Here is a 25,914-nt window from a genome sequence, read left to right on the forward strand (position 1 = left end):
CCTTACAGGGTCAGCTTAAAGGGCCAGCCTTGGAGGGCCAGTTTTAGAGGGCCGGCTTAAAGGGCCAGCCTTGGAGGGCCAGCCTTGGAGGGCCAGCCTTAGAGGGCCAGCCTTAAAGGGCCAGCCTTAGAGGGCCAGCCTTAGAGTGCCAGCCTTAAAGGGCCAGCTTAAAGGGCCAGCCTTAGAGGGCCAGCATTAGAGGGCCAACCTTAAAGGGCCAACCTTAAAGGGCCAGCTTAAAGGGCCAGCCTTAGAGGGCCATTCTTATAGGGCCAGCTTAAAGAGCCAGCCTTAGAGGGCCAGCCTTAGAGGGCCAGCCTTAAAGGGCCAGCTTAAAGGGCCACCTTAAAAGGCCAGCCTTAGAGGGCCAGCCTTAGAGGGCCAGCCTAAAAAGGCCAGCCTTAAAGGGCCATCCTTAGAGGGCCAGCCTTAAAGGGCCAGCCTTAAAGGGCCATCCTTAAAGGGCCAGCCTTAGAGGGCCAGCCTTACAGGGCAGGCTTAAAGGGCCGACCTTAGAGGGCCAGCCTTAAAGGGCAAGCTTAGAGGGCCAGCCTTAGAGGGCCAGCCTTAGAAGGCCAGCCTTAAAGGGCCAGCCTTAAAGGGCCAGCCTTAAAGGGCCAGCCTTAAAGGGCCAGCCTTAGAGGGCCAGCCTTAGAGGGTCAGCTTAAAAGGCCAGCCTTGGAGGGCCAGCTTTAGAGGGCCAGCTTAAAGGGCCAGCCTTGGAGGGCCAGCTTTAGAGGGCCAGCCTTAGAGGGCCAGCCTTAAAGGGCCAGCTTAGAAGGCCAGCCTTAGAGGGCCAGCCTTTAAGGGCCAGCCTTAGAGGGCCAGCCTTAGAAGGCCAGCCTTCGAGGGCCAGTCGGCTTAAAGGGTTAGCTTAAAGTGCCAGCCTTAAAGGGCCAGCCTTAGAGGGCCAGCCTTAAAGGGCCATCCTTAAAGGGCCACCCTTAGAGGGCCAGCCTTACAGGGCCAGCTTAAAGGGCCGACCTTAGAGGGCCGACCTTAGAGGGCCAGCCTTAGAGGGCCAGCCTTAAAGGGCCAGCCTTAGAGGGCCAGCCTTAGAGGGCCAGCCTTAAAGGGCCAGCCTTAGAGGGCCAGCCTTCGAGGGCCAGCCGGCTTAAAGGGTTAGCTTAAAGTGCCAGCCTTAGAGGGCCAGCCTTAGAGGGCCAGCCTTAGAGGGCCAGCCTTAGAGGGCCAGCTTAAAGGGCCAGCCTTACAGGGCCAGCCTTAAAGCTCTAGCCTTAAAGGGCCAGCTTAAAGTGCCAGCCTTAGAGGGCCAGCCTTAAAGGGCCAGCCTTACAGGGCCAGCCTTAAAGCTCTAGCCTTAAATGGCCAGCTTAAAGTGCCAGCCTTAGAGGGCCAGCCTTAGAGGGCCAGCCTTAATGGGCCAGCCTTAAAAGGCCATCCTTAAAGGGCCAGCCTTAGAGGGCCAGCCTTAGAGGGCCAGCCTTAGAAGGCCAGCCTTAAAGGGCCAGCCTTAAAGGGCCAGCCTTAAAGGGCCAGCCTTAAAGGGCCAGCCTTAGAGGGCCAGCCTTAGAGGGTCAGCTTAAAAGGCCAGCCTTGGAGGGCCAGCTTTAGAGGGCCAGCTTAAAGGGCCAGCCTTGGAGGGCCAGCTTTAGAGGGCCAGCCTTAAAGGGCAGCCTTAGAGGGCCAGCCTTAAAAGGCCAGTCTTAAAGGGCCAGCCTTAGTGGGCCAGCCTTAAAGTGCTAGCCTTAGAGGGCCAGCCTTAAAGGGCCAGCCTTAATGGGCCAGCCTTAGAGCGCCAGCCTTAAAGGGCCAACCTTAGAGGGCCAGCCTTAGAAGGCCAGCCTAAAAGGGCCAGCCTTAAAGGGCCATCCTTAGAGGGCCAGCTTTAGAGGGCCGGCTTAAAGGGCCAGCCTTAATGGGCCAGCTTAGAGGGCCAGCCTTAGAAGGCCATCCTTAGAGGGCCAGCTTTAGAGGGCCAACCTTAAAGGGCCAGCCTTAAAGGGCCAGTTTAGAGGAACAGCTTAGAGGGCCAGCCTTAAAGGGTCAGCTTAAAGGGCCAGCCTTGGAGGGCCAGAGGGCCGGCTTAAAGGGCCAGCCTTAAAGGGCCAGCCATAAAGGGCCAGCCTTAAAGGGCCAGCCTTTGAGGGCCAGCCTTAAAGGGCCAGCCTTTGAGGGCCAGCCTTACAGGGCCAGCTTAGAGGGCCAGCCTTAAAGGGCCAGCCTTAAAGGGCCAGCTTAGAGTGCCAGCTTAGAGGGCCAGCCTTAGAGGGCCAGCCTTAGAGGGCCAGCTTAAACGGCTAGCCTTACAGGGCCAGCCTTAAAGCTCTAGCCTTAGAGGGCCAGCCTTAGAGGGCCAGCCTTAGAAGGCCAGCCTTAAAGGGCCAGCTTAAAGGGCCAGCTTTAGAGGGCCAGCCTTAGAGGGCCAGCCTTAAAGGGCCAGCTTAAAGGGCCAGCTTAAAGGGCCAGCCTTAGAGGGCCAGCCTTACAGGGCCAGCTTAAAGGGCCAGCTTAAAGGGCCAGCATTAGAGGGCCAGCCTTAAATGGCCTGCTTAAAGGGCCAGCCTTAGAGGGCCAGCCTTACAGGGCCAACTTAAAGGGCCTGCTTAAAGGGCCTGCTTAAAGGGCCAGCCTTAGAGGGCCAGCCTTAGAGGGCCAGCCTTAATGGGCCAGCCTTAAAGGGCCAGCCTTAAAGGGCCATCCTTAAAGGGCCATCCTTAAAGGGCCAGCCTTAAAGGGCCAGCCTTACGGGGCCAGCTTTAAAGGGCCAGCCTTAGAGGGCCAGCCTTACAGGGCCAGCTTAAAGGGCCAGCCTTAGAGGGCCAGCCTTAGAGGGCCAGCCTTAGAGGGCCAGCCTTTGAGGGCCAGCCTTAGAGGGCCAGCTTAAAGGGCCAGCCTTAGAGGGCCAGCCTTAAAGGGCCAGCTTAAAGGGCCAGCCTTAGAGGGCCAGCATTAGAGGGCCAACCTTAAAGGGCCAACCTTAAAGGGCCAGCTTAAAGGGCCAGCCTTAGAGGGCCAGCTTAAAGGGCCAGCTTAGAAGGCCAGCCTTAAGAGGGCCAGCCTTAGAGGGCCAGCCTTAAAGGGCCAGCTTAAAGGGCCAGCCTTAGAGGGCCAGCATTAGAGGGCCAACCTTAAAGGGCCAACCTTAAAGGGCCAGCTTAAAGGGCCAGCCTTAGAGGGCCAGCTTAAAGGGCCAGCCTTAGAAGGCCAGCCTTAGAGGGCCAGCCTTACAGGGTCAGCTTAAAGGGCCAGCCTTGGAGGGCCAGCTTTAGAGGGCCGGCTTAAAGGGCCAGCCTTGGAGGGCCAGCCTTGGAGGGCCAGCCTTGGAGGGCCAGCCTTGGAGGGCCAGCCTTAGAGGGCCAGCCTTAAAGGGCCAGCCTTAAAGGGCCAGTCTTAGAGGGCCAGCCTTAGAGGGCAGCCTTAAAGGGTTTGCTTAAAGTGCCAGCCTTAAAGGGCCAGTCTTAGAGGGCCAGCCTTAGAGGGCAGCCTTAAAGGGTTAGCTTAAAGTGCCAGCCTTAAAGGGCCAGTCTTAGAGGGCCAGCCTTAGAGGGCAGCCTTAAAGGGTCAGCTTAAAGGGCCAGCCTTGGAGGGCCAGCTTTAGAGGGCCGGCTTAAAGGGCCAGCCTTAGAGGGCCAGCCTTAGAGGGCCAGCCTTAGAGGGCCAGCCTTAGAGGGCAGCCTTAAAGGGTCAGCTTAAAGGGCCAGCCTTGGAGGGCCAGCTTTAAAGGGCCAGCTTAAAGGGCCAACCTTAGAGGGCCAGCCTTAGAGGGCCAGCTTAAAGGCCGATGTTGATGTGCTCTCATTTCATTTTGTTTGTTAAAATGTTATGATTTATTTGTTCATTTTGGTATCACGTGACTGTGATTAGGGAACTGCCCACATGCTCTAATTAATATAAAACAGGTGAGCCCGTGTGTGCGGGTGCTTCACTCAGCACTGAACAACGTGTGCCGTGTGTTATGTGTTTTTAACGTTTAACGTTGGGTAAAAGAACTCTGCTAACAGGTTATGGGCCCAGTTGAATCCCATAACACAAAGTTTGAAAGTCGGTGAAAGGTGAAAGTCGCAACTTGTACCGCGTGCACCTGAGAGCTAAAGGTATGAACAGAAAAGAAAGGGAGACAGCGAGTAGTGGTTGGGCGAGGCTCATTTTTGACGGTGACGAGAAAAACTACGAAATAAGGGAAACCAAGTTTTTAGGCCATCTGTGCCTTCAAGGATTGAAAGACACAATCTTGAACGAGCCCGATGATGCAGACGAAGAAGACGATGGGAAAAACGCTGAGGCTTACGCGGAGCTCATCCAGTTTTTGGACGACAAAAGCCTATCACTGGTGATGCGTGAAGCCGCAGATGATGGACGCGGTGCGCTGAAGATTCTCCGTGAGTACTATGCTGGAAAAGGAGAGCCCAGAATAATTAACTTGTATACAGAGTTAACCTCACTGCAGAAGTCGCCAACCGAGGATGTCACAGAATATGTTATCAGAGCAGAGACTGCGATTACAGCCCTGAGAAACGCAGGTGAAGCGCTCAGTGATGGACTTTTAATAGCAATGGTGCTGAAGGGGTTACCAGAGACATTTAAACCTTTTGCCATACATGTAACCCAGAGTGAAGCCAAAATGACTTTTGCTGAGTTTAAGACAAAACTCCGAAGTTATGAGGATGTTGAAAACATGCGCGCAACTGTGTCTGAGGACAATGTCATGAAGGCAAGAACACAGTTTGGCACAAAGCGCGCGCCCGCCGGAGTAAAGGAAAGCAATTATATGGACGTTGTATGTTACAAGTGTGGTGCAAGTGGACACATTGCCAGATCCTGTTCGCGCAGACGATGGTGCCATCACTGCAAAAGCAACACACACAACAGTGCCAGCTGCAGACGGAACAAGCAGCGGGATGACGTGCGTAAAGCAGCCGACGAGACTGGGGGCAAGGAGTATGCATTTCGGATATGCGACTCTGAAGAACCAGCGCTGGATGTCAAGAGGAAAGGCCTGATGGTGGATGCAGGTGCGACGTCTCACATAATCACGGACATCGCAAAGTTCAAGAGGTTTGACAGCAGTTTCCAAGCCGGGTCTCACTGCGTGGAGCTGGCTGACGGCTCCAGATGCAAAGGAGTGGCCAAGCGCAGAGGTGACGCGGAGGTGTGGCTCATCGACAGCGGGGGCAGGAGCTTCCGAACAACGCTGAGGGGTGCCTTATACATCCCAACGTATCCACAAGATATCTTTTCAGTGAAAGCTGCCACTTCCAGCGGAGCCACTGTGACCTTCAGTGGGAAGAAAAATGTGCTGCTGCACAGAGACGGTACCAAATTCCCCATACACGTACACAACAAACTTTATTATCTGCACACATCAGAAAACATGTGTAAGACTAATGACCAGTGTAATAAAAGCCTTGATTTGCAGAGTTGGCATGAAATCTTAGGTCATTGCAATTTTGCAGATATAATGAAACTGAAAAATGTTGTAGATGGAATGGAAATTAAGAATGAAGGTAACAAACCTGTTTCACAGTGTGAAGTATGCATTCAAGGGAAGTTTGTCCAAACTAGAAACAGAGGGCCAGATGTGAGGGCTAAAGCACCTCTGGACATGGTACACACTGACTTAGCGGGTCCTATAGATCCAGTGTCTAAAGATGGTCATAAATATGCACTTTCTTTCACAGATGATTACTCTAGTGCAATTTATGTTTACTTTTTGAAACACAAAAGTGACACTGTACTAGCAACAGAAAAATTCATTGCTGATGTGGCGCCCTATGGCAAAATAAAATGTATGCGATCCGACAATGGCACAGAGTACACATCCAGAGAGTTCCAAGCATTAATGTGCAAGATGGGTATTAGGCATGAGACTTCCGCTCCATATTCTCCACACCAAAATGGTACAGCGGAACGCAATTGGAGAACCCTGTTCAAAATGGCCAGGTGTATGCTAATAGAGAGCAAGCTGCCAAAGATGTTGTGGACCTATGCTGTCCAGACAGCTGCTGTGGTGAGAAATAGGTGTTTTAATAGACGTACAAAACAGACACCTTACTACATGTTAACAGGCAGACAGCCAAATATTGCCAGAATGCAGAAATTTGGGCAAGTGTGTTATTATATAAGTTATGCTTACAAACAACAAAAAGGAAAGTTGGACTCTAAATGTGAAAGGGCCATTTTTATTGGATATGATAAAAATAGTCCGGCCTACATGGTGTACTATCCCAGCATCAGAAAAGTACAAAAACACAGACTTGTAGAGTTTGTAGTTAAAAAGAATGAGGAGGTACTGGATGCAGATGATGATTTTGACATTCAAAATGAGAGAAAATGTGTGACAAGCCCACTAGCTAACCCACAAGTGATAGAAAGTCAGGAAGTGTTCACAAACAATGAAGCAGATGTGAAAGACGAACAAAATGCTCAAACAGTGAAGTCAGAAAATGAAGAAGGTGAACAGGAAGAATACAAACCTGCTGAGAAACGTTATCCTGATAGGGAGAGAAGAAAGCCCGACTATTATGGTGATCATGCATGTGTTTTTGAGGAGGATATTACTAATATTGACTACTGTTACAGACTCCTGTGTAATGTTCCCCAAACATACACAGAAGCAATCACTTCACTTAATGCAAAACAATGGGTTGATGCTATGGATGAAGAAATGCAGTCACTACAAGACAATGTAACTTTTACCTTGACCACTCTTCCAAGGGTAAAGATGTAGTGGGGGGTAAATGGGTTTATGCAATGAAAAAGAACACTGATGGATCAGACAAGTACAAAGCCCGATATGTAGCCAGGGGGTTTAGCCAAAAGAAAGGTGTAAACTATGATGAAACTTTCTCCCCTACAGCTAATATGACCAGTGTCCGGCCGGGTATTAGCACAGAAAGCAGCACAGGAGCAGCTAGTTGTTCACCAGATGGATGTAAAAAACTGCTTATCTTCATGCACCAATCGAGTGTGAAATCTACATTGAACAACCTGAAGGTTATGAAGTTGTATCAAAAGAAGGTGACAAATTAGTGTGCAAACTAGAAAAATCCCTGTACGGTCTAAAACAGTCAGGACGCAACTGGAATAAGATGTTGCATGATTATTTGTGTGAGATGAAATTTGTACAGAACCCAGCCGATCATTGTGTTTATAGCAAAATTACTGAACAAGAAAAAGTGCACATAATCATATGGGTCGATGATTTGATTATTGCTGCCAATGATGATGATGCCTTACAATGTGTTAAAGAAATGTTGAAACTCAAGTTCAGAATGAAAAACTTAGGTAAACTAACACATTACCTGGGTATTGACTTTGAACAGTCTGCAGATTGTGTTAAGATGTCACAATGCAAATATGTACAGAAAATACTGAAGAGATTTGACATGTTAGACTGTAAAGCCAGAGCTACCCCTTGTGAACAGAAACTTGACTACAGTGATGATGCTAAACTAATGGATGATGTGAGGAAATACAGAGAGGCAGATGGGAGCTTAATATACTTAGCAACATGTACAAGGCCAGACCTGAGTTTTATAGTGAGTAAACTATCTCAGTACTTCACTAGACCGACTACTGATCAATGGACAACGGTAAAGCATGTGTTGAGATACTTAAAAGGTACTCAAAACAAAGAACTTTGTTTCAAAAAGCACAAAGGTGAAAACACCATCCATGCTTATAGTGATGCCAACTGGGCCGCTGATATTGATCGAAAAAGCACGACAGGTTACTGTATCAGCCTGAACAAAGATGGGCCATTTGTTTCATGGAAAACTAAAAGACAACCTACAGTTGCACTCTCTACTTGTGAGGCTGAGTATATGGCTTTAGCTGCGACCATGCAAGAGTGTCTGTATTTAAAACAGCTTCTGAAGTATTTTGATGGACAGGTATACAGGTGTTTAGTCTACGAGGACAACCAGGGCACTATAGCTCTAGCCAAAAACCCTGTACATAGGCAAAGATGTAAGCATGTGGACATTAAATACCACTTTGTGAGATCTACTTTACAAACTGATGATGTGACATTGGAATACTGTCCAACTAATGAAATGGTTGCAGACATCCTAACGAAACCAGCCAGTAAGCTGAAGTTGATGAACTTTGAAACCTTTATGTTTGGTGAATGAACCATGGACTATGAACAACTAATGAACTCTGAACTTATGATTTTTGTGTGAGCATTGGAAAAAAAAAAAAAAAAAAGAAAGAAAAACCTGTGAAGTTTATGTTGACATAAACCTCTTTTAATGACAATTGCATTGGCAGTGACAGTTTTTGTCAGCATTCTGACAGTGTGTGGATGTATTTGTATCCCCATTTTTCGCAGGATTTGCACCCAGGTAATATCCTCTGCTATTTCACCCATTCAGTTACATGTTCAAGAGCTTTACACTCTTATTCCACAACATGACGACGACGAAGATGGTGTTAACATTAATAAAGATAGTGTTGACCATGACGATGAAACATCTTTTAACATTACTGATCTTTTTCCAGATCCAGGTGACTATGAGTAACATTTCTCCTCTAGGTGTAACTTTTTCTCATATGTTTTTGACTTTATGATCGAAAATCCTCGTGAAGTGATCAATAAATGATGTTCTACAATGAGTAAATTGGATAAACAGGGGGGAAATGTTGGAATAAAACTGTATATATCATGTACTCACATTTAATAAGCTTGCTTCATATTATCCAAGTTAATATCATGTAATCACATTCTTCATATTATTCTTCATATTATCCAAGTTACTGTTACATGCACATATTATTCTTCATATTATCCAAGTTACTATTACATGCACATAGAACACACGCTTGCATAGAGCATCACATTCCTTTAGACACTGCTTTCTCTTGACATTCCTTTAGACACTGCTTTCTCTTGATGTCCTTGAACTATCTGTCTCTGCTTTGCTTTCTCAAAATATGCTTGCTTGATGTTGAAACCAGTCTCAACCGTGTGAACTGTTCCCCCTCCCTTAGACGATTGAGACCTATGTAATAGGGCACACCTAAACTTTAATAAAAGAAGGAGAGCAGGGACTGTTTTTCAGAGTAGGTTGGATGAATGTTACTGAACAGTCTCTGATCACTCTCCTTGCAAGCCTATATCTCACGTCTTTGTGTCTTCTTTCACAGTTGGTGATAATGTTTTGGGTTTAACCCTAACAATTCTTGTAAAATGTGAGCAAGTGGGGGTGTTGATGTGCTCTCATTTCATTTTGTTTGTTAAAATGTTATGATTTATTTGTTCATTTTGGTATCACGTGACTGTGATTAGGGAACTGCCCACATGCTCTAATTAATATAAAACAGGTGAGCCCGTGTGTGCGGGTGCTTCACTCAGCACTGAACAACGTGTGCCGTGTGTTATGTGCGTTTAACGTTTAACGTTGGGTAAAAGAACTCTGCTAACAAAGGGATAGACAATACGAAGGAATAATAAACAGTATGAAGAATACATTGAAATTTTGGAAAAAGAGAGGACTAAAATTAAAAGGGAAAGTGGTGGTGGTGAATGCACTGCTAATGAGTAAAATGATCTACGCAATGAGAGTGTTGGATGTGCCTGACAGAGTGGTGAAAGAAGTGGAGGGGTTGGTGAATGACTTTTTGTGGGACGGGAAAGGGGCCAGAATAGCACGGGAGGTTTTAGAGAACGAATACAAGGATGGTGGATTAAAACTAGTAAGTCTAGAATGCAAAAAGAAGGCAATGAGGGTGAAGACAATGGTAAACTATTTAGCTGCTAAGAATGATCACGTGTGGAAGGCTTTTCTGAAGGAAGCAATCAGTCAATGTGGGGGGTGCGGAGAGAGTGGTGTATACATGAAAATGATAAAAGGAATGTTAAATGGAGTGAGTGAGTTTTACAAAGAGGTGTTGAGTGCATGGGGGGAGTTTGTAAAGAACATAAGCTATGAATGTCAAAATCTAAAACAAATATGGGAACAACCTCTCTTCTTAAATCCAAAAATCACAAGCGACGGAAGAATGATGGACAATATGCTGATCAGGAGGGCAGGTATAAGGAAAGTTAGAGATATAGTGTATGAATATGTACCTGGTTTCATGTCAGCACAGGTGATGGTGGATGAAGTGAAATTGAGGGGGGATGACATTGGGGTGGGAGAGGTGGAAAAAGTGATTATAAAATCAAAGATGGGATGCCGAGGGAGTGGAGAATGATGATTGAAAGAGGGCATAAGGTGGGGGATGACTGTGAGCTGGAACTCTATGTGGGAGAAGGGAAAAGTAAGAAAAGACTGGAGAATGTAAAAACTAAGATATTGTATGCATATTTTAAAGGAGAGAATGTTAGAAGGCCGGCATCGGACAAAGTGTGGGAAAAAGCAATAGAAGGAATGGATGTAAAGAAAATATGGGCAAATATGAGAGTGAAATGGAACACCAGTGAATGTGAGCACATGGACTTCATGCTAAGACACAAAAGAATATTCAATAATCTAATTATAAGCAAATTTGATGAGAATGTAAGCAAAGAATGTGAAGTATGTGAAAAGAAGGTAGAAACATTTATGCATGAGTTCATAGAATGTGAAGGGTTAATAACATATTTTGACAAAATGAGAAAGCTCATAATGAGTTGTTGGGGGGGGGTAGATTTGTAAGGGACATGGACTGGAAAGAACTGTGGTTATTTGGTGTAAATAAAAGGGTGGGAGAATGTAATGCAAATCTGTTGAATTATACATTGAGCCATGCAAGATATGCTGTTAAAGTACGAAGAAATATGATTCACTATGACAAGACAAATGCGGATGTATGGCACATTTTTAAAAGTATAATGAAAAAAGACATTTCCATTTTGTATTATTACTTGGAGGAGGGGGAATTCTATCATGCTTTTGTGAAAGGGAATACAATGGTGTATATAAATGAAGAAATGGGACTGCAATTCAGAATTGATGTGTAAAGTATGTTGAATGAATGAAAATTTAAAAAAAAAATAAAAAAAAAAGAAAACGCCCGATCTAGGAAGCTAAGAAGGGGCGGGCCTGGTTAGTACTTGGATGGGAGGCCGCCTGGGAATACCAGGTGCTGTAAGCTTTTTATGGTTTCTGCTCTTGCCTGACAGCAGAGGGCGCTGTTTGACACTTTTTGCTGGAGTCTAGTTTGGCCTGCGTCGCCTTCAAATAGGATCTTTTCAGTTGACCTGGCAGCTTACGTAGGGCCCTATAAATTCCGTTTTATTTTTTCCCAAATTCCGTTTTTTCCGTTTTAATTTTTTGGAATTCCATTTTTGTTTTACCTTTTACTCATTTTACCACAAAAGAGTGCGTTTTAATAATGTTTATGAATAAAATGCACACTAATTAATTAGAAATGAACTTACATTCATTGAGGCGACACAATATTGCACTTTTCCTCAATACTTTACTACTGCATCATGTAACACAACATTGCACTAGCTACTTCAAATAAAAAATGTTTGAAGTGAAAACAAATGACATATTAAAAAATAATAAAGTGCTCAACCAGCCTTTTCTCTTCAAGCGAAAATATACTTGACTTTATACACACACACGCACACACAGATGGTGACTACCACTACGTTGTATATTAGGCTGATAAATTAACATTAACTTACCAATAACGATGTTTAGCACACTGCAATCCCTAGCATCAGTGGTCTCATCCACAACAACGGAGAATTTTTTTCCCCGGATCTTCTGGAGCACAGAGGAGATGTGTTGATCAAACACTCGGGGGAGGTGAAGTTGTCGGAGGCTGCTGGCATTTTCAGGCAGCGCTGCTCCCTGTTTGCAGTGCTTCACGAGAAAAGGACGTATTTTTCCCAACTTCTCCAAGGGGATGTCGGCCTCAGCACACATGCTCACAAAATCCTCGACGAAGTCTTTTCTTAAGTCCGCTGACTTGAACGAGGCAGTAACGCATGTCTGTCGGGGCTGCCTGCTAGCGTTAGCGCTATGCGTTTCTTTTTTTTTTAGATGACTTTTGGATAACAAGTGGTCATCACATGTGTTTTTTCGCTTCCAGTCAACTGAGTGTTGACAGAAAGTACAAAATAACATGTCACCAGATACATAGAAGTCACCTGGGTACTGCTCGGCTCTGTATTTCGGCGTTAGCGTGGTATTGCGCAACTTCTTCGCAGACGGGGGGAGTGCCATGTTTGAAAAAGGGCGGTAGGCAGGTATTGTGTCACATTGATTACCGACCTCCGGGAACGATTCCCCAGGTTTATGTTCCTCTTTCTCATGAAAACAGCATTTCCGCGTTCAAAATAATTTCCGTTTTTATTGTCCAATTCCGCGATTCCGCGAACGCGGAAATTATAGGGCCCTACTTACGGCCATACTACCCTGTTTCACAGGTGGGTGGGTGGTGTGATGTTGGATATGGGGGCCAGTGGGTTGTCGCCGTTTTGTTGTTCCTGGAGCACATAAAGAAGAGTGGCCAGTACGGGGGGTTGAACCCATGACCTTGGCGTTATTAGCACCACACGCTGACCAACTGAGCTAACCGGGATAGTGGCAGAGAGCTGCTGGAATGACAAGGCGCTACGAAACGCGCATCGGACGGCGCCTCTCCGACCCACACGTCGGCTCCAAATCCCACCTCCTGGGGCTCTTCCGGCACCACTCCTCTCTCCCTGCTCCAGCAGCGGAGCGCCGTCTGACGACATCGGGAGTGTCGTCCCCATGCAACTGGGAGCCTTTCGTCAGCGGAGAGGAGTCACCGTCTACGCCTGTGGCTGTGCCTGTACTGTGGGAGTCCTACACACAATTTCCCGCTGTCCAGTTCGCCCAGCACGCCAACGCTCTTCCTCCACCAGGGATATTCCCCAGCTGCTGGCACTGCCCGCTCCAACCACACCGGCTGCGTCATCCGCTTTGGTGGGCCGACTTCAGGTGGAAGGTACGATATCCTGGGCAGGGGAAGCTTCTCCTACCACAGCATTAATTGACTCTGGGGCAGACGAGAACTTCATTGATAGCGGACTGGTCAGTTCTCTCAACATTCCTACTGTTTGTCCCCCACAAGAATGTCTGCTCACTAGATGAACATCACCTGGCATGCATTACGCATCAGACGTGCACCATATCCTTGGTGCTGTCGGGTAACCACCACAAGGTCACTAATTTTTTTCTTATGCCCTCTCGCTCAGCTCTGTTAGTACTCGGCCTCCCCTGGCATCCCGTGCGTGTGTTGTGATGTTTTGTCATTCAGCGCCACTTTGCAGAGGCACATCCACTCGACAATTTAATTTGTTTCTCCGACAGTGTTTCCCAACGTGGCATTGGTGGTTGTCAAGTTCCCTTTGGTTTCATACAATCCCCACTTGAAGGGGATGAGCCATCTACCCAGAGATGTAGGAAGCGTATTCACTCAAATAAGCGGCTTGTCCTGTTTTGCATCTTTTATTTTCATTTGCAATTTAGGGTGCAGTTTGCCACTTGAAATTACGTGAAAAACCTTTCAATAAAAAAAAAAAGACAAAGAAAAAGGAACACATTTAAATTCTGTGCAAAGTCACAAATCCCATGCCTTACAAATTACTGCAATAGAGAATAAGCAAATTAAGCTTTAATACAATACCAGGTAAGCATGAATCAGGTATGAATTCCACCACTTCCCATATATTTATTGCTGTTTTTATTTATATATATATATATATATATATATATATATATATATATATATATATATATATATATATATATATATATATATATATATATATATATATATATATATTTTTTTTTTTAATGTGTTCTTAAATTATTACCAATTATAATAAATAAATAAAATTCAGTTAGCTTTCAAATCACATTTCCAAACCAAAGTGAAATAAACGTACTGAATGCATACGCAACACTATAAGCTAACTATTTACACCCGTCACAATTTCAACCACATTAAATCAAGTTAGCCACGATGCCAGCAAGCGTTTAACTCAACAATCAGTGCACGTGAGCATCAAACAGTGACAAGCCACGCACTAGACGCCGTGGCTAAGCTATCGTTAGCACAGCTTCTTCACATTGACACAGTTTGGCGTCTTACCGGCTGCCTCTCTGGTGTTTGTAGATGCTCTGATCTGTATGGGCGACTTACAACGATAGATAAACAGTCTCTGGTGCTGCTTCTTGTCTGCTTCACCTGTGCTGGTGTGCGCCACTTATTCCGGTCCGGCCGCGATCGATGTCACGAAGGTTCCGCCTCCCATTTTTGCTGACGTGTCTAAATCTCAAGTTTGACTTAACAGTGGTTCAGTGGTAGAATTCTCGCTTGCCAAGCGGGAGGCCCGGGTCCGATTCCCGGCCAATGCAGTATATCTCAGCTTATACCTTTCTTTAGAGCTCATGTTGAAAAAGTACAAAGGCTCTTTTCCTGCGAAAGGGCAGTATTCAGAATGACACCTGAAACGTAACAGACCGGACCACCCGAGAGTTAAGGTGGACAGCACTTAGTGAAACCTTACTGCAGTCATGCTGTTGTAGTCTCTGTCGCGCAATTAGTCAGCACGTTTGGCTGTTAAATGAGAGGTTGGTGGTTCGAGCCCACCCAGGACTCTCAATTCACACATGTGTTGGACTTTGGACTCCCTCCCTTGTATGAACATTTTTCCCCATTGGCGAACTGTTTTTGTGTTGGTGCCAGATGCACTGCTGGCACTGTGGCTAAGCTGGTCAAAGTGCCTGTCTAGTAAACAGGAGATCCTGGGTTCAAATCCCAGCAGTGCCTGGGTGCTTGGTCAGTGAAACTTTAGCAGCTGATTTCTGAACCATGTACTTCTTTTTGTCACTTGCCCTTCAAGAACGAATTGACGTTGCGTCCACGGCTGACATGATTGTTGTGGATCCCGTTACGCCAGAAGGTGCTTGAATCCAAAGAGTATGACATTGTGATGTGTTGTCATTCAGCGCCACTTTGCAGAGGCTCATCCACTTGACAGTTGATTATTTTTCTCTTACAGTGTGTCCCCACGTGGCATTGGTGGTTCAGTGGTAGAATTCTCACTTGCCAAGCGGGTGCCGCGCGCGTGTTGTTGACATTTGCTGCCAGCCAATCAGGATGCGACACATACGTCAGACAAGCAAAGAGACTCGCCTGCCACGCGGGCATGATTACCTTTACCATCTATCAGGGATGGCAACTGAATTAAGAATCAATGCCAGAAACCTGCCACAGGATTTCAGATAATGTTTTGATGCAGACTGGTCATGATGCCTCTGAAGTTCACCAAAGCAGACCTGACTTAAGGTGACTACACTTCCAAAGTTCCCAGTGATGACTGAACCTCTCGCTCCTTGTGTTCCCCGAGAAACTCGGTCAGCTGCGGAATTGACGTACTCCAGCAAAGGACCCAAAATAGTTATGAGACTGAACCTTCTCTGTCAACCCTTTGATGGCAGGGGAATTAGCTCAAATGGTAGAGCGCTCGCTTTGCATGCGAGAGGGAGCGGGATCGATGCCCACATTCTCCAAGAAGTCAAATGCTTTTTTTTTGTAGAAGATGTTGGGATCGGAAATGAGTCCAGGATTTGTCCCTCAGCATCAGACAAATACCCCAAACCTAATCCTGGCTACGTTCTCTCGACTAGTCTCTTGTCATGTAATAGTGAAGAAACCCAATCCTTGATTTATTGTTCCCAAGTACCAAACACTAATCTGAGCCCCAATTTCTATGCCAAATACAGTATTGGTCTAACCCTAAACCCAGTCTTAACTCCCTTCTCCAGTTGAGCACCTTATCTTGTTGTGTAATACTTGCCAGAAACTCAAGTCTATCATTTATTGACGGGTTTTATTCGTATTTCTGTCGTCAGTCGCTTCAGAATGACAGCAGTTAGCAGATAGCGCTTATGAATGACCCTAACCGTTCGACCGAGGACCAAGACAAATCCCATCTCCACTCAAAACCTGTCCAAATGTCAGTTACCTGACTGGGAGCACCAATATATTTTTATTAATAAAATAAATTTGATTAGAGATCAGATGATAGATGTTGATGGTAGACTGTCAGATTCTATTATAAAGAACAATATTATATAGGATAAACTGTGTAGTTTTCAATTTAAGAGGATAAGTGTAGATGAGGTAGGAAAACTGTTGCATTCTATTAAAAGCGATAAGCCATGTGGTATTGATAATTTGGATGGTAGGTTACTGAGGGCGGCAGCAAAGTTGATTCAGGAGCCGATATGCCATATCTTCAATTTATTTATTGACAATGGCGTTTATCCACAGTCCTGGAAGATCGCAAAGGTGCTAGGTCAAAAAGGTTTGCTTAAACAAGTCATTCCTTGTGTGCACGGTCATCTCCTTGGCCTTCTCGGTGTTGAGGATGAAGGAGCAGAAATCTTCTGGCATACTGTACTTGACCACAGAAGGAGGATAAAGGAAGTAGGTTTAACATTTCAGGGAAGGGGCCTCCCTTCACCCACCTGAACAGGGACTTGAACCCTGGACCCTCAGATTAAAAGTCTGATGCTCTACCAACTGAGCTATCCAGGCCTTTGTTGAATGCGGACAACTCACAAGGTCAAATCTTCTGGCATACTGTACTTGACCTTGCAGAGAGGAGAGCTTCTTCTCTGGCTCTCAACAAAGGCGGTCGCATCTTTCCCCTCTCCTCCCTATCCCTTATCTTCCCTGCTTTGTTGTTCCCTGTCCATCCTGTCGATGGAGTTTGACTTGATTCTTTGTCATGCAGTCTGAAATTGGCAAACTGAGAAATAATGATTGAGTGACCAATGCAGTCTGTCTATTTTAATACATTTCGTCTCAACTCATGTTAAAAAAGGACAGAGCCATTTCCGTGAGAGCACAAGACCCCTGGATTGTACCCAAAAATACTTTGCGTTCATCAAAGAAGCTGGTGTCCTGGTTTGCAATGCCTCGATTGTTACACCAGAAGGTGCGAGTCACATCCAAAACAAAGGGCATGCTGGAAGCATAGCATGCGTTGGTATGGCTTCAACTGAACAGAAGTTAGCAGGGTGTAAGTCTCTGTGGCGCAATCGGTCAGCGCGCTCGGCTGTTAACCGGGAGGCTGGTGGTTAGAGCCCACCCAGGGACGTTCTCTGGATGCATCAGTGTCACTGTTTATTCATGTTTGCGCTCCTCTCTTACACAGCACTTGTGTGATTCCCAATTGGCAAACTCTGTGTCAAGGCTCCCTACAAAGAGCCTTGTGCATTTGGACATTTGCAGGTTTAAGAAAAAGAGACCACTTTAGCCAAATATCTTCTGGACAAAAGAGTGGTCAGACAAGACAAAGTTTGAGCCAGTCACCTGAACATTAGACTTTTGATCTGAGTGTCCGGGATTCAAGTCCCTGTTCAGGTGACCAGTGATAGGGTCTGAGGTCCACTTGCAAACGCCTCCTTTTTGCCCACAAAATACAAGGGCAACAGGACAATCCCTTCAACAATCTTGTAGCAGCATACAGCATGCTGAATGTAGCAGCATAGGAGTATATCCATATCTCCCTATGCAGCGTGTACCGTTAAACAGACCTCACTGCTGGCCAATCATTGTGTAGGTGGAGAGTATTTAAGCAGCGCTCCTCTCACTGCTTCTTCCGTTGCACTTCCGTCTGTGTACTTCCGGGTCAAGTGTTCGACTGAGACAGAGTGATCGGTGTGCTGCTAGGGCATACGTGTCTTTCGGCGTCCTATTGTGGTGAGTGTTATCTCTCGCTCCGTTGCTGTGCATGCTCGTAGCTTGCTAATGCTAGTGTGGTCATAGGTGAGACGCCCGTAGCCGCCTGGGTTTACTCCCTCCCTCGCTCCTCTCATGTGCCTGTGTGTCTGCTTAGAAGGTATGTAGAGTTATTAACATAGGTCGTAACCGCATCATTGTCGGCCATATCATTAATTTTAACATCTGCGATAGGTGTAATCTGCCTGAATGCCAGCTAACACTGCCGCCGCATGTGATGTCATCGCCAGCCGTCTGAGAACGCCGCTGCTTCGTCTGCGCTGTCGCTGCTTGCCTTGACTGACTGCTCTCCCGCTGCTGTGCTACGGCTTGCTACTGGCCTGTTCTGCTACTGCTCGGTCTTGTGGCTTCACCTAGCTGGGAGCTTAGCGCTGGTAGCCTCTGTCTGCGCTCTGGACTGCTCTGCCTGCTGTGATCAGCCCGCGGGCGGGACTGTGACTGACTTGCCAGGCCGCTCGGCCTCTCCTGACAGACAGACACTAGGTGCAATTCTTCTTATTATTTTAGAGTTCCGCTTCTATTGTGTGTTTTGGTGGTGGGGTTGTAGATCCCTTTTTGTTTAGTTACAATTGCATAGGTTTTTCTTTTGTTTTTGTTTACATTATTTCTATAGGTTTACCTTTTTGTTTTAGGATTATTTTGACTTAGTTATATTTTCTAGCCTAGTTGCTTTATTTGATTTTGGGAATTGGGTGGGTTTTCCTTGAGTAGTTCCTCCTTTTGTTTATCATATGTTGTTTTGCTTGTTTAATTTGTGTGTTTAGTGGATGAACCTTCAATTTAGTTAGTATCATTTTGTTATTTTTGTTTAATTGCTTTATTATTTTGTTTTTGACCCCACTAATTGTTTTATTCCCTTTTCAGTTGCTGAGGATCGGTGGTGGTGCTGGTGGTCTGGGTGGCGGTATCCCCTCCTTCTGTGTGCGGTGCTCCTCTGGGATTTGGTTTTCTTTGCACATCCCTGTGTGTGCCACGTGTGACTGGGTGCTTTTTGGGTTGTTTTGGGTAGATCCCTCCCCCCTTCACTAGCCCATTGTCCACCTGGTAAGCCTCAGCACCTGATTAGGTTTCCCTCTTGCCCTTCTTGTGTGTGTGGTATTTTAAAAAGATGTTAAAATTTGTTAATAAAATCTATTATTTTTTTATAATGTGAACCATGTCTCCAGCCTCATGAGTATAATGAACCTATGTATGCCTTAAGAGGGAAAAGAAAAAAAAGAAATTGACTCTCTGGGTGAAATTCCCAGGGTGGCGTTGTCTGGTCCTTGAAAATCTCTGGTGTAAGCCAGTATTCTTCCACTCCCTACCACTGCCACACGGAATTGACGTACTCCACCAAAGGAACCAAAATGTTCTCCCTTCACCCGCCTGAACAGGGACTTGAACCCTGGACCCTCAGATTAAAAGTCTGATGCTCTACTAGGGTGTTTCTTTCAAGCCGCGATTGTGATGTCTTGTTTTGTTGAAGAAAAGCCCATTATTTCGGGAAAAATTTTCCCTACAAAGGAGAAATCTTTGTCCATTTGGACAATTGTCAATCTGCCCCCACTTTGGACACATCGTCGTGTTTCATTGTTTGGCAACTGCTTTGTGACTTCACCAGTCCCCTTAAAAGCCCCGTCCTTCAGGTTTCCATAGTGTAGTGGTTGTCACGTTTGCCTCACACGCAAAAGGTCCCCAGTTCGAAACTGGGTGGAAACATGGCCGTACGGTGTAATATGCGCCTGCCTTCTGGTCCTCGTCAGCACAAGTGCAGCAAAAGTTGTTCTGTAAAAGTTGTAGACTTGTGATGTTTCTTTTAGGAAGACCAGAAAGCAGGGCATTACAATAGTCAATACGACTGGAAATAAAAGCATGCATCAGCATCTCTCTATTTGCCCGAGAGAGGAACGGGTGGACTCTGGCTGTATTCTTTAAATGAAAAATAAAATCCTGTTTTTGTAACATTTTTAATGTGTGGAATAAAATTGAGCTCAGTCCCCTTAAAAGCCCCTTCCTTCAGGTTTCCATAGTGTAGCGGTTATCACGTTTGCCTAACACGCAAAAGGTCCCCAGTTCGAAACTGGGTGGAAACATGGCCATTCAAGTCCTTCTTTTACAAAAAAAAGTTAAGGTGACAAATAGGAACAAGGACTTGTGCTTGATCTCTGAAGGGACTTGAACTCTTGACACTCAGATTTAAAGTCTGATTCCCTACGAAGTGAGCCCCCAGGCCTTTGGTCAAAAGACTTGTTTTTGTGTATTTGGAATGAAATGTTTTCTGCATGTTGAACAGTTTTCAACAGGAAAGATATCTTTCAGATGTATCAATAAAAGTGCTGAATCGCCCAATATGGGGCTCCAACCCACGACCATGAGATTAAGAGTCTGATGCTCTACCGACTGAGCTAATCAGGCCTTTTGCTGCTCGAGATATCATTTTTTGTTCTGTTTTTATTGATGTGGCCATCCTGATGTTTGATCAATTCCATTGGTGAGGGATGCCGTCAAGCTGAAGGAGTTCTATTGGGCCTTTTTGGCTCATGGGACTTCAGCTGACAGGAACCGACAGGCCAAGCGGTCCGCGGCTTTGGCATTCGCTGAGCCAAAAACTCTGACATGGGAGGAGTTTGGAGAAGCCATGGAGAAGGACTTCCGGACGGCTTCGAAGAGATTCTGGATCCGGCGTCTCAGGAAAGGAAAGCAGTACACAGTGAAGACGCTGTCAAACGCTTGGCTGTACTCATTCGCACCAAAGCAACAAGACCTTCGATAGCTCAGTTGGAAAAGCGGAGGACTGTAGTGGTTCAAGCTGGCATCCTTAGGTCGCTGGTTCAAGTCCGGCTCGAAGGACAAGCTGTTTCTTGTGTTATGTCTGCCGGCAAAGAATGGCAATACCGTCTTGTCTGAAGGACCTCCGCTTCCCTGTCAATGGAGTTGGACTTGAGTCTTTGTCACGCAGTCTGAAATTGGCAAACGGAGTAATTCTGATTGAGTGATCATTTGAGTGTCTATTTGAATACGTTTCATCTCAACTCCCGTTGGAAAAGAACAGCCATTTCCATGAGAGCACAAGACCCCTGGATTGTACCGGAAAATACTTTGCGCTCATCAGAGAGTAAAGTTGTTGTCCTGGTTTGCAAAGCCTCCATTGTTACGCCAGAAGGTGCCAGTCACATCCAAAACAAAGGGTTCCATGGTGTAATGGTCTGGACTCTGAATCCAGTTTAGGGTGATACCTATGGCTGTATTTGGCCTAGATATCGGGATTGGGGCCCGGATTAGTATTCGCTACTTGGGAACATTTCATCAAAAAACAAAGGAGTTTATGGAGAATGCGGGCGTTGATCCCGCTACCTCTCACATGCTAAGCGAGCACTCTACCATTTGAGCTAATTCCCCTGCTGATGCAGTGTTGGCAGAGAAGGTCCAGTCTCAGAACTATTTTGGTTCCTTTGCTGGAGTACGTCAAAGCGACACAGTCTCTGCCTTTCAGAGTGCAGATATGATGCAGTCCCTGGTTGTCTAGTGGCTGGGACTTGGTGCTCTCACCACCGCGGCCGTTGTTCGATTCCCGGTCAGGGAACTGACATTTGGTTAGGTTTTGACTGGAGATAGGATTTGTCTTGGTCCTCGGCCGAACGGTTCGGGTCATCTTTCAGCGCTGTCTGTGAACTGCTGTCACTGCACATGAAAACAATTCCAAATCCGCCAATCGAATCCCGGTCTACCTGGTCGACGGACACGTAAACAGTGCAGGTACCCTCCTTGGTGCGGCTCCATTTCAGTGTCCTCCGTTGTCAGCGAACCTCACAAGGTCACAGTTTTTTCCTGATCAGGGCACCGTTTTGGGTTGGGTGGATGAGTGGTCTGAAGCACCAGATTAAGGCTCCTTTCGCTCAGGAGCCACTGGTTGAAATCCCACAGCTGTCATTTTCCTTGTCAGCTCCATTATCCACGACTGGAATGATTTGGTAGCAAAGGACTGTCAGATTGTACAACACAGCTGAGCACTTGGAGAAGAAGATGAATAGAGGTCTTGTTCTCCCGGACTGGTTGTTGCAACCGCAACCCTGCTCAAGGTTCAACGTGACACACAAAACAGGAACTCCACGTCTGGGAATCGAACCGCGTAATCTTCCATGTGACAGGCGGAGATACTGGCCACTATACTAACAAGGACTGCTGCTGAGTTGATGTAGTGTCGATTGGCCAAAGCGGAATTCAGAACAGGCTTGTGGCCCGTGACCGTTTTTATGGTAGCTGGAGACTTCAACCAGTGAAATCCTTCCAATTTTCTGTAGCTCTTATCCTCATCAACGGACTGTATTCCCCACCCGTTACCGGCATGGGGACATTCCAACCCAAGTTGAGAACACACTGGACCAGGTACACAGCAACACACGTGGCACAGACACAGCTTCACCCTGCCCCCACTTTTACCCACGACTGAAAAAGCAGAACACCACCTTAGAAGCTGAAATACTCACTTAGGAGAACGTTAGACTGAAGTTCTAAAGGTCCCTGGTTCAAGACCGGTTTTCAGAAAAATCCCTGTTTATGTTGTGACTTGGCAAATAGTTTGAAAAGGCTTATTGGCTGGCTGAAAGGACCTTAGCTTCATTCTTCAAAAGGCCAGACATCCAGCCATCCAGACAATGTTAGAGGAGGTTACAAACCATTGACTCCAAGGGCACAAGTTGAGTCCACCAAGATATCAAAGTGACCCCGAGGGTGGCTAAGGTGTTTTTTTCAAGCCGCGATTGTGATGTCTTGTTTTGTTGAAGAAAAGCCCATTATTTCTGGAACAATTTTCCCTACAAAGGAGACATCTTTGTCCATTTGGACAATTGTCAATCTGCCCCCACTTTGGACACATGGTCGTGTTTCATTGTTTGGCAACTGCTTTGTGACTTCACCAGTCCCCTTAAAAGCCCCATCCTTCAGGTTTCCATAGTGTAGTGGTTATCACGTTTGCCTCACACGCAAAAGGTCCCCAGTTCGAAACTGGGTGGAAACATGGCCTTCCAAGACTTCCTTTTACAAAAAAATCAAGATGACAAATGGGAACAAGGATATGTGCTTGATGTCTGAAGGTGTGTACACGAGCATCCATCCCCAGTTTGGACACACAATCCATATTTCCCGGATGACTGATGGGCTGGGAATACATAACAGGTCGGTGTTGGAGGACCTGATGGACCGCGAGGGTTCATAACGTAAAAGAAATTCAGAAAAAATAAGAAGGCCCACAACCCCCAAGGCATTTAAAAACCATTAAGAGAACCTTCAAATGGATCCTGAAACATACAGGGAGCCAATGCAGTGATTTTAGAAGCGGTGTAATATGCGCCTGCCTTCTGGTCCTCGTCAGCACACGTGCAGCAAAAGTTGTTCTGTAAAAGTTGTAGACTTGTGATGTTTCTTTTAGGAAGACCAGAAAGCAGGGCATTGCAAAAGTCAATACGACTGGAAATAAAAGCATGCATCAGCATCTCTCTATTTGCCCGAGAGAGGAACGGGCGGACTCTGGCTGTATTCTTTAAATGAAAAATAAAATCCTGTTTTTGTAACATTTTTAATGTGTGGAATAAAATTGAGCTCAGTCCCCTTAAAAGCCCCTTCCTTCAGGTTTCCATAGTGTAGCGGTTATCACGTTTGCCTAACACGCAAAAGGTCCCCAGTTCGAAACTGGGTGGAAACATGGCCATTCAAGTCCTTCTTTTACAAAAAAAAGTTAAGGTGACAAATAGGAACAAGGACTTGTGCTTGATCTCTAAAGGGACTTGAACTCTTGACACTCAGATTTAAAGTCTGATGCCCTACGAAGTGAGCCCCCAGGCCTTTGGTCAAAAGACTTGTTTTTGTGTATTTGGAATGAAATGTTTTCTGCATGTTGAACAGTTTTCAACAGGAAAGATATCTTTCAGATGTATCAATAAAAGTGCTGAATCGCCCAATATGGGGCTCAAACCCACGACCATGAGATTAAGAGTCTCATGCTCTACCGACTGAGCTAATCAGGCCTTTTGCTGCTCTAGATATCATTTTTTGTTCTGTTTTTATTGATGTGGCCATCCTGATGTTTGATCAATTCCACAGCTGACCTAGTTTCTCAGGGAACAGAAGGAGCGAGCCCTGGAGGGTCAGGATGGCCGAGCGGTCGAAGGCGCTGCATTCAGGTTGCAGTCTCTAATGAGGCGTGGGTTCAAATCCCACTTCTGACAGTGCGGGGTCGCAAGTCTTTCCAGTTCCAGTTCTCATGTAGTTTCCATAAAGTACCAAGGTTGTCCTGTTGTCCTTGTATTTTGAGGGCAAAGGAGGCATTTGCAAGAGGACCTCAGACCTGGTCACCTGAACAGGGACTTGAATCCGGGACACTCAGATCAAAAGTTTCATGTTCGGGACCAAATGGTCCTTCGAGCCGAATATCTTCCCAGTGACCTGCAAGATCCAGAGGGAGGCAGGGATGTTCTGTGCCTCCATTGTCGAGGCGGCAGTGGCCCTAAGGTGGTCAGGGCCTGTCGTGGCGGTAATCCTAGAACCCGTTGGTGGATACCATTGGTGAGGGATGCCGTCAAGCTGAAGGAGTTCTATTGGGCCTTTTTGGCTCATGGGACTTCAGCTGACAGGAACCGACAGGCCAAGCGGTCCGCGGCTTTGGCATTCGCTGAGCCAAAAACTCTGACATGGGAGGAGTTTGGAGAAGCCATGGAGAAGGACTTCCGGACGGCTTCGAAGAGATTCTGGATCCGGCGTCTCAGGAAAGGAAAGCAGTACACAGTGAAGACGCTGTCAAACGCTTGGCTGTACTCATTCGCACTAAAGCAACAAGACCTTCGATAGCTCAGTTGGAAGAGCGGAGGACTGTAGTGGTTCAAGCTGGCATCCTTAGGTCGCTGGTTCAAGTCCGGCTCGAAGGACAAGCTGTTTCTTGTGTTATGTCTGCCGGCAAAGAATGGCAATACCGTCTTGTCTGAAGGACCTCCGCTTCCCTGTCAATGGAGTTGGACTTGAGTCTTTGTCACGCAGTCTGAAATTGGCAAACGGAGTAATTCTGATTGAGTGATCATTTGAGTGTCTATTTGAATACGTTTCATCTCAACTCCCATTGGAAAAGAACAGCCATTTCCATGAGAGCACAAGACCCCTGGATTGTACCGGAAAATACTTTGCGCTCATCAGAGAGTAAAGTTGTTGTCCTGGTTTGCAAAGCCTCCATTGTTACGCCAGAAGGTGCCAGTCACATCCAAAACAAAGGGTTCCATGGTGTAATGGTTAGCACTCTGGACTCTGAATCCAGTTTAGGGTGATACCTATGGCTGTATTTGGCCTAGATATCGAGATTGGGGCCCGGATTAGTATTCGCTACTTGGGAACATTTCATCAAAAAACAAAGGAGTTTATGGAGAATGCAGGCGTTGATCCCGCTACCTCTCACATGCTAAGCGAGCGCTCTACCATTTGAGCTAATTCCCCTGCTGATGCAGTGTTGGCAGAGAAGGTCCAGTCTCAGAACTATTTTGGTTCCTTTGCTGGAGTACGTCAAAGCGACACAGTCTCTGCCTTTCAGAGTGCAGATATGATGCAGTCCCTGGTTGTCTAGTGGCTGGGACTTGGTGCTCTCACCACCGCGGCCGTTGTTCGATTCCCGGTCAGGGCACTGACATTTGGTTAGGTTTTGACTGGAGATAGGATTTGTCTTGGTCCTCGGCCGAACGGTTCGGGTCATCTTTCAGTGCTGTCTGTGAACTGCTGTCACTGCACATGAAAACAATTCCAAGTCCGCCAATCGAATCCCGGTCTACCTGGTCGACGGACACGTAAACAGTGCAGGTACCCTCCTTTGTGCGGCTCCATTTCAGTGTCCTCCGTTGTCAGCGAACCTCACAAGGTCACAGTTTTTTCCTGATCAGGGCACCGTTTTGGGTTGGGTGGATGAGTGGTCTGAAGCACCAGATTAAGGCTCCTTTCGCTCAGGAGCCACTGGTTGAAATCCCACAGCTGTCATTTTCCTTGTCAGCTCCATTATCCACGACTGGAATGATTTGGTAGCAAAGGACTGTCAGATTGTACAACACAGCTGAGCACTTGGAGAAGAAGATGAATAGAGGTCTTGTTCTCCCGGACTGGTTGTTGCAACCGCAACCCTGCTCAAGGTTCAACGTGACACACAAAACAGGAACTCCACGTCTGGGAATCGAACCGCGTAATCTTCCATGTGACAGGCGGAGATACTGGCCACTA

At 46.3% G+C, this 25,914-nt stretch overlaps 1 long non-coding RNA gene and 11 other non-coding genes across 12 annotated transcripts; 10 read left to right on the forward strand and 2 right to left on the reverse strand.

Moving 5' to 3' along the window:
• Nucleotides 1–14,632: 14,632 nt before the first annotated feature.
• trnat-agu (transfer RNA threonine (anticodon AGU)) lies at nt 14,633–14,706 on the forward strand. The gene has a single exon. It is a non-coding gene; the product is annotated as a tRNA-Thr (tRNA).
• Nucleotides 14,707–16,406: 1,700 nt separating this feature from the next.
• On the reverse strand, nt 16,407–16,479 carry trnak-uuu (transfer RNA lysine (anticodon UUU)). The gene has a single exon. It is a non-coding gene; the product is annotated as a tRNA-Lys (tRNA).
• Nucleotides 16,480–16,970: 491 nt separating this feature from the next.
• Nucleotides 16,971–17,044, forward strand: trnan-guu (transfer RNA asparagine (anticodon GUU)). The gene has a single exon. It is a non-coding gene; the product is annotated as a tRNA-Asn (tRNA).
• Nucleotides 17,045–17,359: 315 nt separating this feature from the next.
• Nucleotides 17,360–18,793, forward strand: LOC131128375 (uncharacterized). Its single transcript, XR_009129633.1, has 4 exons — nt 17,360–17,649; nt 17,716–17,788; nt 17,863–18,171; nt 18,553–18,793. It is a non-coding gene; the product is annotated as an uncharacterized LOC131128375 (long non-coding RNA).
• Nucleotides 18,794–19,316: 523 nt separating this feature from the next.
• trnav-cac (transfer RNA valine (anticodon CAC)) lies at nt 19,317–19,389 on the forward strand. Its single transcript has one exon. It is a non-coding gene; the product is annotated as a tRNA-Val (tRNA).
• Nucleotides 19,390–19,690: 301 nt separating this feature from the next.
• On the forward strand, nt 19,691–19,763 carry trnav-aac (transfer RNA valine (anticodon AAC)). Its single transcript has one exon. It is a non-coding gene; the product is annotated as a tRNA-Val (tRNA).
• Nucleotides 19,764–20,433: 670 nt separating this feature from the next.
• trnay-gua (transfer RNA tyrosine (anticodon GUA)) lies at nt 20,434–20,520 on the forward strand. The gene is given in 2 exon segments: nt 20,434–20,470; nt 20,485–20,520. It is a non-coding gene; the product is annotated as a tRNA-Tyr (tRNA).
• A 2,094-nt stretch (nt 20,521–22,614) lies between these two features.
• On the forward strand, nt 22,615–22,687 carry trnav-cac (transfer RNA valine (anticodon CAC)). The gene has a single exon. It is a non-coding gene; the product is annotated as a tRNA-Val (tRNA).
• Nucleotides 22,688–23,298: 611 nt separating this feature from the next.
• trnav-aac (transfer RNA valine (anticodon AAC)) lies at nt 23,299–23,371 on the forward strand. Its single transcript has one exon. It is a non-coding gene; the product is annotated as a tRNA-Val (tRNA).
• Nucleotides 23,372–23,620: 249 nt separating this feature from the next.
• trnak-cuu (transfer RNA lysine (anticodon CUU)) lies at nt 23,621–23,693 on the reverse strand. Its single transcript has one exon. It is a non-coding gene; the product is annotated as a tRNA-Lys (tRNA).
• Nucleotides 23,694–23,812: 119 nt separating this feature from the next.
• On the forward strand, nt 23,813–23,894 carry trnal-cag (transfer RNA leucine (anticodon CAG)). Its single transcript has one exon. It is a non-coding gene; the product is annotated as a tRNA-Leu (tRNA).
• Nucleotides 23,895–24,503: 609 nt separating this feature from the next.
• Nucleotides 24,504–24,590, forward strand: trnay-gua (transfer RNA tyrosine (anticodon GUA)). Its single transcript is given in 2 exon segments — nt 24,504–24,540; nt 24,555–24,590. It is a non-coding gene; the product is annotated as a tRNA-Tyr (tRNA).
• Nucleotides 24,591–25,914: the final 1,324 nt, after the last annotated feature.

This window comes from Doryrhamphus excisus, chromosome 4 (genome assembly GCF_030265055.1).
Source record: "Doryrhamphus excisus isolate RoL2022-K1 chromosome 4, RoL_Dexc_1.0, whole genome shotgun sequence".
Lineage (NCBI taxonomy): Eukaryota > Metazoa > Chordata > Actinopteri > Syngnathiformes > Syngnathidae > Doryrhamphus > Doryrhamphus excisus.